An 11,221-nucleotide genomic window follows, 5' to 3' on the forward strand; every position below is an offset into this window, starting at 1 on the left:
GTCAAGTGTGAGTATGACACTGATGCAATAGCAGTTACCATGGACAAAGCCAAGGTAAAGTATGTATTTGGGTCATCTTGCAGAGAGATCTTCATGTTGTTTGGAGCTTGTTTAGTTTGTCTAGTAAGGAGCTAATGCTTCTCTTATATGGATTTTACTGGTTTTATATTTGAAAAGTCTCATAGTAGGATTACTGCTTCTTTGTGTGCTAAGGAATAGAGGTAATGACTGTCTGAATGCTGTGGTGATCCATACTTGATTTATGTAGCAGTTATCAGCTTAAACTTGACGTTGATTTATTCTACTTGCAAACTGTGGGGTATGGGAAATTCCTTTCTGTGCAGAATGGGTTATGTGTAGCCTATGGAAGGACACGGATTCTTTGTGCAAAGTGTGAGAATAACTGCTCAGGCTGTTTTGTGCAATGATTGAAACTGTGGTAGTTTATCACTTGGGGGGGAGGGAAGTGGATTTTTGTTGGTTTAGATTTATTTTTTTTTTTGTAATCCACACATAACTCAAAACTGACTTAGTGTAAAAATGTCAAACTTACTTTATAATCTTACCTTCACAACCAGTACCTTGGCTGTCCAGTATTAGTCTGACCTTCCAATAATGCATCCTGTGTGGCCAGTTGAGCTTGATTGATGATGTGTGTGAAGTTTCAGCAGCAACTGGGACTAGTAACTGCATATAACTGGGCAAGAATTTGTTTAGTGTTGAAAGCAGTAAGAAGAGATGTATGTGCAGTGTATGTACATGTTTTTCTGTGGACCACTCGTGCTGAATTATCACTGTTCCAGTTCAGCTTATTATATTGACATTACTAATAAATTTGATTTACCATTTCAGTATTTAGTATAGTATTATTTAAGCTATCTGAATACACTCACCTGTGTCTGGCTTTATTACTACTACTACTATAGATTTTTACTTGAAGGGCAAACTTATGTTAGCAAATTTTCCTTTTTCTCCTTGTCCCCATCAGTTGTCTCCACCTATTCTGCCAGGCTTTTCTCAGTATTCTCTTTATGCAGGTTTTCCCATTTTTTATTCTTTGTTATCTAGCATCACCAGCATACAGCAAAGTGAGTTGCTTTACATTTCTGCTGATTGGCTTCCAGGTAGTCATATATATTTGTAGAGAATGGTCATGACATAACTTTGATTTTAAAAAGCAATTCTACTTTGATATAAAATCCCACAAAGTACACTAAAATGGCTTCATTTTGTGAAATCATAATTGTATCTGGATGCTTTAGTTTATTAAAAAAAAAATAGTGAAATACCCTACCAAGATGAAAAACAGTTTGTCCTACCTTTGGCTGCCCAAAGCTAAGAAAAGTGAGGGGTAACTGAAATAAGAGAGCTGGATTTTGGTAATTTTTGGCATATCATGTATTGACATCATATGCATAGCTGCAAGTTATCCCTATGCAAAATCTGTGGTTGTGCTGTTGAAGGAAGATGGAAGTTTGAAGATGATAGAATTACTAGACAGCTGCACCAGAATTTAATCTTTGGAGATGTGTTCCCTTTTATTTCTAATGATAATGAGTGATGCAAGGAGGGAACTGGCATTCTGCATAGGATCCTGAGATGAGTTAAAGGATCTGGTGCTTAATTTTGAACAAATGCTGTATTTTCATTTAGAAATGATGGATTCTTAGGAGGCAGTAGACGCAGAATCCCCCCCCCTTGATGCCATTATTTTAGCATTTGTATGGGGAGTGCATTTCTAGACATGGCACCACAACCAAAGCTGCACATCCTGTAGAGATCTGTTATGGTGTGAATTCCCTGAACTGTTGCTTAAGCCCTGAAAGCTGATCTTTGTCAGGATTCTTAACTCCATGAGATCTGCTTCGTGATTGTTCTGTTTATTATTAAAAGTGAGGATATTTATGTATTTATTATTTTTACTCCAAGCTTTGAGCTAGGCAGCCTGGTGATTTCTATAAGCTGCACTGCTTATAATCCAAAGAACATGATATTTCTCAGGCCTGGAACATACAGTTTATGGCTTTTGAAGCAAAGCATACAGCCATTTTGTTTAATCCTTCTGGTTTTTAAGCTACTGTGCTGTTGAACCCCTGCTTTCCCTGACTCAAGGCTTCAAAACTTTGTTTTCTTCTGGGTGATGAGGCTATCAGTGGATTGGGATAAAACTGTTCTTAGTTTTCTGTACAACTAGAATGGACTTCCAAGTTTAGCTTCGATCAATTGCTTTTCTGGCATCTTGCGGGCTGCTTTTGCTTTCAGGTTTGTTGTTTGTTGTTTTTTTCAAAGTTCCCAGCCAAGTTAGTAACATAGCCTCAATCCTTTCTTTGCATCTGAATCCACTTGCTGCTTCTGAAGTTGTCAAATTAGTGCTCAGTATAAACTGTCTCTGTAGTGCTTTTAAATTTAAGTGTTAGACTGTAGCTATTAAAAAAAAAAAAGCACTTTTGTGCCTACCTATGCAAAAAATAGGCAGAATTAATACTTCACTGATTACTTTGAAAAGCTAGATAAAAAGCTTCTATTAGTTGTCTTCTTTGCCATTTCCCTTTGTCCCTAGCCATAGCTAACAACATCCTTTGGACATAGATTGAGGTTGCACCAAGTGGCTGGAGTGATCTAGTGGCTTGCTGAGAGTGGCTTTCATGCATCCTGAGTCTCTAAACAGGAGCTGTGTCCTTCCTGCCACTGGTGCTTATCTGATCCTTGATGAATCACTTCAGTTCGCTGCACTGTTAGAAAATTAACCTACAGAAAGGGCCTGGGGGGAGGGAAGCGAATCGCTTCTCCCTGGTATAACAGTTTGGGTCGCTTTACTTGAAAGTACTGGGCCAAGGAGAGATCCTGACTGCATTTCTGGGACCTGAGGAGCACCAAGGAAGGATGCACCAGCCCTGTCAGTGGCTGAGCTGTATTTGAGCAGCATTATAGTATAGCCTCAGTCTTCCTCAGCACGTGCTTAACATGGCTGATATGTCATGATGGACAGGGGCGATGGTAACTGCTTTTATCAGGTACCTGGGTTTGACACAACACTTACAGTAGCTTTGCTATCTGCCTGATTTACTCTACTTGTAGAAAAAATAGACCTGACGGCTGTGATTTGAGCACACAAAATCAGTATCTTCTAACATACTGAGTTGGAGCCCCCATATATTCTTTGGGTGCAAACACGCCATCTCTTTGAGATTAGCCAGTAAAAAATGGCAGCAGTCTCAAGTGCACTAGGCAATTTTTTAACAGCTTTTACCTCCAGTGGTAGAAATCCAGAGTCCCGTAATGTGACAGTAAAATGTAATTTTCCTTTTCAGTACATGAACAGCGCAATACTTCTTTCTCCTGGGGAAAAAAAGAAGCCAACATTGGAAATCTTTAAGCCAAACAAATTTAAAATATCTTAGTGTCTAGGCTAGAACTCTCTCTCTCTACTTTGTCCTTTAGTTTCTCAGAAATACAATTCAGAAGCACTTCCTTAATTTATAGTATCCCAGCATTATAATCTAGGTTTAAGAATTTTATGTCTTTATCTTCACTGACATCAGCATTCCTTCTGTCTCCCTCCTCAAATAAAGAGACCAAAGACCAGTTACTTTGTCAGCTCTGTGTAATCCTACCAATAACTGCTCTAGCAGTGTGACCTGCAGGCTGTCAACCAGACCGTCACCACTGAAATCTTTGCCTTATTTTACTCCAGGAGCTCAGTCTATTGTATTTTGATGTAATGCTGGTACAAAACTGCTGGAATTAACCCTCTTTTACTCCATGATTTGAAGCAGAAGTTTTTACTTTCCCATCTACAGCTTTATGAGTCTGGTGTCTGCTAGTGCAGACATATGCTAGTGCCATATGTAAGAGAGAGAGGTGTTAGCTTTCCCCTTCTCTCAGGGAGTATCCTGGGAAGCTGTGGGTGACGCCTTGCATACGTGTGAGGAGCACCGACTGCAAGCCACGTGTGTTCTGAGCAGGCTGAAGTTCGTGCTGCAATTGCACAACCACATAGGTGGCTGGTTAAGAATCCTGTCTTACCATCTTCCTTGGTAAATGTGGGGTTTTAAAGTAATTCTTACATTAAAGGATGGTTTTGGTAGGGTTTTTTAAGTTCATTAAACTGTATTTCAAACTGCAGTCATGTTAGCTGCCTGATGCTCCTGCAGAAGTGGCTAAGGAATCAATCTGTAATGATTCATAGCAGGTGCCCCTCAGAGTTCCTTTTATGAAATGTCAATATATGGAGGTATGGCAACAAAGGACATTTTTCTTTAACTGAGACAGCAATGCAGAAGAGAGAATGAGCTTTGAGAGTGGGAGAAGGAGAAGGATTGTGGAGGGAATGAAGCTGCTTCAGCTGGCATTGCCGAAAGAAGCTCTGTCCCCTGCTCTGAGAAGTAGGTCATCCATTTGCTTTGCAGGTTGCTGACACTTAATGAAGAAAGTTCACCAAGGTGTGAAAGGGCCGTTATGGTGTCATCAGCAGTGAAAGCCTATCAGTCACTGTGGTAACATGGGATTTGGCTTTTGAACTGTCTTTTGAAGTCTTGAAATTCTCACCACATCCCAGCCTGTTACCACCACTGAAGATACAGCAGGGGGCTTTTTAATTTGGACTTTTTGGTCGACTAGTTGTCAAAATACTTCAAAATTTTATATATATATACCCACACATATATATATGTGTGCACACACACATATATACACATATATATACACACACACACATATATATTTTTTTTTGTTAAAAATTTGTTAAAATATATATATAAAATTTTGGTTTTCTGTTAAAATTTTCTTTTTAGCGGTTCCTTCCCCTGCTTAGAAGCAGGTAGTAAATGACAAGTATGGCTTCTGACAGGGGAGACCAAAGTCTAAAGGGTCCTCATAGGACAGAGAAGAACACTGGGGGGATGAGGCTGTCATCCATGTGCATGTGTGGTTATTCCTTTCCTTTGAATTTTGGGCAGACTTTAAGGTGTAACCATGTGTACATGTAAGATGTTTTTTTGTTTTAATATGCTTGCATAGCTTACGAAGGCATTAAAGTTAATGATTGATAATCTTTGTTTGTAATACAGCTTTTAATTCCAGGAGCTGCATAGATGCACTGTGGTTACTTTTTTTTTTTTTTAATTTTAAATTTTTTAAAATTTAACTAAACTGGCACTATCTAATAAGCAGGCTCAAGTACTACTATTTAAATGTCTTTGGTTTCCCTAATTAACCCTCTTTTACTCCATGATTTGAAGCAGAAGTTTTTACTTTCCCATCTACAGCTTTATGAGTCTGGTGTCTGCTAGTGCAGACATATGCTAGTGCCATATGTAAGAGAGAGAGGTGTTAGCTTTCCCCTTCTCTCAGGGAGTATCCTGGGAAGCTGTGGGTGACGCCTTGCATACGTGTGAGGAGCACCGACTGCAAGCCACGTGTGTTCTGAGCAGGCTGAAGTTCGTGCTGCAATTGCACAACCACATAGGTGGCTGGTTAAGAATCCTGTCTTACCATCTTCCTTGGTAAATGTGGGGTTTTAAAGTAATTCTTACATTAAAGGATGGTTTTGGTAGGGTTTTTTAAGTTCATTAAACTGTATTTCAAACTGCAGTCATGTTAGCTGCCTGATGCTCCTGCAGAAGTGGCTAAGGAATCAATCTGTAATGATTCATAGCAGGTGCCCCTCAGAGTTCCTTTTATGAAATGTCAATATATGGAGGTATGGCAACAAAGGACATTTTTCTTTAACTGAGACAGCAATGCAGAAGAGAGAATGAGCTTTGAGAGTGGGAGAAGGAGAAGGATTGTGGAGGGAATGAAGCTGCTTCAGCTGGCATTGCCGAAAGAAGCTCTGTCCCCTGCTCTGAGAAGTAGGTCATCCATTTGCTTTGCAGGTTGCTGACACTTAATGAAGAAAGTTCACCAAGGTGTGAAAGGGCCGTTATGGTGTCATCAGCAGTGAAAGCCTATCAGTCACTGTGGTAACATGGGATTTGGCTTTTGAACTGTCTTTTGAAGTCTTGAAATTCTCACCACATCCCAGCCTGTTACCACCACTGAAGATACAGCAGGGGGCTTTTTAATTTGGACTTTTTGGTCGACTAGTTGTCAAAATACTTCAAAATTTTATATATATATACCCACACATATATATATGTGTGCACACACACATATATACACATATATATACACACACACACATATATATTTTTTTTTGTTAAAAATTTGTTAAAATATATATATAAAATTTTGGTTTTCTGTTAAAATTTTCTTTTTAGCGGTTCCTTCCCCTGCTTAGAAGCAGGTAGTAAATGACAAGTATGGCTTCTGACAGGGGAGACCAAAGTCTAAAGGGTCCTCATAGGACAGAGAAGAACACTGGGGGGATGAGGCTGTCATCCATGTGCATGTGTGGTTATTCCTTTCCTTTGAATTTTGGGCAGACTTTAAGGTGTAACCATGTGTACATGTAAGATGTTTTTTTGTTTTAATATGCTTGCATAGCTTACGAAGGCATTAAAGTTAATGATTGATAATCTTTGTTTGTAATACAGCTTTTAATTCCAGGAGCTGCATAGATGCACTGTGGTTACTTTTTTTTTTTTTTTAATTTTAAATTTTTTAAAATTTAACTAAACTGGCACTATCTAATAAGCAGGCTCAAGTACTACTATTTAAATGTCTTTGGTTTCCCTAAAACACTACGAGGTTTAAGTACAAATAATCCTTGGAAAAGTATGTAGTAAAGCTTAATTCAGATTATTTGACAAGAAAATCTCCCTCTCTGCACCATGGAAACTCTTGTCTTCCATCAATGAAAACTGTAAAATTATTGTCAATATCTAGTACTTGTTGGCTGTGCTATAAGGGAATGATAGTGTCATCTCACTAGTAATTTTATTTTCAAGCTGATGGTGGGCTTTATAGACAACAATATACCCCTTCCATACACCATGTGTAATGTAAATGTGCATATGCCTGTATCTTTTATAACTCCTGAAATTTGAAATAGTTGAGAAATGTCTGTGTCATGTCTTGGAACAAAAAAAAAAAAGCATGTCTGTTCTCAAGGTAACTTAGATCCAAATGAAAAGATTTTTGTATTCTTAACAATCCCCTAGATTCTTAAAAGTCAAATAAAAACTTTGTGTTTTGGTGGGAGGAAGCCATGATAAGAAGAAGATAGTTTTGATAGAAAAGGCGATGGATGTCTTTCTATGAGAGTATAGGAATGGGAGAAACTAAAGAAGTCTAGGAAGAATGGTGCAGCACAGCAGAAAGACTTTAACAAACAAACAAATAAATTAATAAATTTTAAGTGTTTTGTATTTTTTAGTTTTGGGCAAGGCCTAAATGTGAAAGGACATATCCCAGAGTATTATAGATTCTAATAAATTCTTTGAATCATTGGGACTTCCAAATTTATAGAAAGTTATGTTTGCTGAGACTCTAATATGTAACACATTTGACTTGCATGTTTTCTGCCACTCCCATTACATCTGAAGCTGGGGGGCCAGGGGGAGGGTGGTGGTGCAGATAATGATATTAATCCAAAACCGTGGCTGATGTATGTCTGTTAGAAGCTATTTAAAAGTCTTTGAAGTTAATGGGAAGATCCCCACTGGCTGTATTCTGTGGATCAGATTCTTCTAGTGAATGCTTCCTTTATTGTTCCATTTTGTATCTTTACATAGTTACTATTCTTCAGTAATTTATTGCCTACTTATTCACATCTCTTACAGGGCCAAGAATGTGCTTTGTTGGCACTTAACTTAAAATTACATATTTATTTTTTTTTCAGAATAGGTTGTTCTTTGATAAAGGTGTGTAGAAATTCATAAAGATTTTGAAAATATGGTTTAATATGAACCTTTGAAGAATCAGCAGGGATTTAATGCACTTTTTCTACAATAGTATAAATTATTTATTAGTAAACTATAATAAAACTGCAGTCTCTAGGCTATCAAAATAATGTTTGTCACCTACTGGTTCTGGAAACTTTTAACTGTAACTATTTTTTGCTTATGTTCTTCCACCACAAGACAGGGTCATATGTGTTACAAAGGAGTGTGAGCTACATCTAAAACGCAAAAATGAAGAAAACAGGGAAAACAAAACTCAGACCACTGTCTTGCTAGATCCTGGATGATCCCTAAATTAATATGTCTATGACTTAATTTAAAAAATATTTTGGGCATGTCTTTTAAAAAAAAAAAATCCATCATGTGTGAGAGGATGTGACGTTCATACATGATTCCTCTGGTGCATGGTCATGACTTGATTATGTCCCTTTCTCATTTCCATTTATTTTTTTCTCTACTTTCTAAGATTTGGTTTTTTTACTCATTTATCATTGTATCTTTAGGTAGTGTGTTCTTTTTCTCACTTTAGTTATTATTTCATTAATCTTCTGATAGAGAATGAAAAATATGTCAGTTTGTAAGAGTAGAAAGGAAAAAAAAAAATCATTTTGGGGAGATACCCTGATGATCAAGGAGAGATGGGATCTGTGAACCGTGGAAGATAAGAACTCAAAAAACTATGAAATTCATAACCTTGCTCTATGTGGAATGAATAAGGTATCGTTAGACACATCTGCTTTCCAATCATAAGCTGAAAGTACATTTTAGCAAATCATTATTCAGTAAGTAAAAGACAGTTTTAAAAGAAATCATATATTTGGTGATAAAAGATTTAAGAATTTTTAAAGTCGGTACCTTTTATACATTATAAGTGAGTTCAAGTGTCACATTTGTGATTCTGTTGAAGTGAACGTCAACAGCGTAACATTATTCATATAGGTTTATACATTAAATTGGGGTTTTTGCAATTTATAACGTTCCTCATGAATCAGACTGCTTTGTAAGCAACATGAAAAGCACCCTTTTTTTAGATGTCAGTCTTCAACAAAGTGTTGTTTACACCATGGATCAAATATACAACATTAAAATGCATTATAGCCATATTACTGACTCTCATTATATGACAGAAGTGTGTCAGTGAAATTAACAGCAACAAAAAAGTCAAAGATTTTCTTACCTCTTAGTTGGAAGGTAGCAGCTGTTTGAGTAATTCCACAGAGAGGTAACAATGACCAACTGACTTGCACGTTTTAAAGAAAAAATGATATCAAATCCTTTGAGGATGCCATATGTTCTGTGCTTTGAGGCAGGCTGTGTACGGTATCATAGCAATTAGACTGGAGACTCTACTAAAATTTCATCCAAAATGCCAGCAGAGAAGAATTTCTTGGATTTTTTTTTTGGTTGTGAACAGACACATTCCTATGCTCCCATTATTTTTTACGAAATAGATCAGATAAATTGCAGACTATTTTTTTTTCCCTTAATCCTTTCCAACAGAGAGCTACATGAAAGTAAGCTGGTTTAGTGTGGTTTTGGATTTTCTTAATTATGGTTGAAAGTTGTCCTTTTGCTTATAGAGAGACTGTGAAATAATGATGCTTAGAATAATGTTAACTTCTTTTGTCATTTGTGAATGAGGTATGAAGGGTGCTCAGTAAGCTAAAACAGCCTTGGTAGTTGCCACTGGGACTCGGATCATTCGGCTGATGACTACATCCAGCTATCTGCTCTGTAATTTGTAACTGAACTTCTGTAGTTTGATGTAACTTCTTGCCAGACCTATTCTGATTTAAGAAAGCCTGTATCAACTAGTTTCCCAAACTTGGCACATACAAATAACCTGTTCTTATGTTTCAGAGATAAGTCACTCACCAAACTTCAGCTAGCTAAAAGCAAGAGGCTTGTATCACATAAGATGTATTTGGAGCCATTAGGAAACAGAAAGGCCTATTAGCTGAAACTGCTACAAAGATGTTTTCAGTCTGTGCAACACACCCTCCAGAGACCTGCCAGGACATATAACCCTCCGTTAACAAGCTGAGAGATGGTTTATCTATGGATACCCATATATACTCCTAGCTACAATATCCGTTTTGAAGCAAGGCCTGTTCTACTGTGTAGGTTGTATTATTTTTTTGCCTAATAACTGACAGCAAGTTCCACAGTGGTACTTGACTGTTTTTCCAGTGTCTTGGCTCTGTCTGGCAGTTCACAAAGAGCCTGTCTGACCCTCTAGGCATTTTGGCATTCAGCTTTTCTTTTATTTAAAGCACGTTCCTTGTACGTGTGCAAAAAAAAAGTCCCCAGAGCTTTATAATTCCTGCTCATGGCGCTTTCTAATGCAGTGCTGCTGTATTGAGTACTGTGGTTCCCACATCCCCTTGTACCTCCTCTCCTGCTACCCTTCCTTACCTCCGGGTCCTCATCCAGAAATAAACTGAATCCCCTAATTGATCTCTGAAGTCAATAGTATTATTTAGTTTTACTGGTTTTTGATGAAGTTAAGGACTAGGAAGAAAGCCATATACCCAAAGGCTTCCTGAAGAGACAGTTGCAAAACTACAGGCATGCAGTTTTGAAGGGTTTAAGGTCTGGGATTTTGTGATCTGGTAGATCTAATATATGGAAGAGCAGAGGAAGGGATGAAAGATTCTATGTTTGTCTGTAATACAATGAAAGAATATAAAACTTTGAATAAATATTAACCATCTGAACCTAAAGTCATTGCAGTTGGAAGAATTGTTTCTGTGTCTGAAAATAAAAAGAATGTTTTTGGTTTTGTGAGTCTTTTTTCCCCATAGAGACAGATTTTTGAAGCTGTGAAGCTTTCCATCATAGTACTAGTACCACTGTATACAAATTAGCATGATAATCATAAGTAAAGAGGTCAGAGGTGTGTGGCGTATACAGTTTTAAACACGCTTTTGTAGTTAATCATCCTTATTCTGTTAAGTTGAGGTACATGTACACGTTTAGATGCACTTCAGAATCTGAGTAAATAATTAAAAGAAGATAAATACAGGAATTTTGACCTTGATATTATATACCTAAGTATTTACCTGGGGTAACAGGAGGAATGGAAAGTTCCTTTCCTTTATTTTTATTTTAGATGCTTCTACATTTTCTTTCCGGCTTCTCAGATGTTGTGGGCATTGACATTTCTGATGAAAGCCAGGAGCTGTCAGTGACTACTGGGACTATGTGACACTCTCCAGATTTATCTTCATGGCTGTGGTATCAATTTTTCAGGGTTCCTAACAGCCAGTGAATGCGAATCAAGAAATCTGCTGTTAATGGCCATTCCTTTGAAATACCTTTGCTGCTGCTGCAGAAAAAAGACAGGGATGCAGGCAGGTCACTGGCACTGGCATTCC

Source organism: Chaetura pelagica, unplaced genomic scaffold (assembly GCF_000747805.2).
Source record: "Chaetura pelagica isolate M959 unplaced genomic scaffold, ChaPel_1.0 scaffold50, whole genome shotgun sequence".
Taxonomy (NCBI): Eukaryota; Metazoa; Chordata; class Aves; order Apodiformes; family Apodidae; genus Chaetura; species Chaetura pelagica.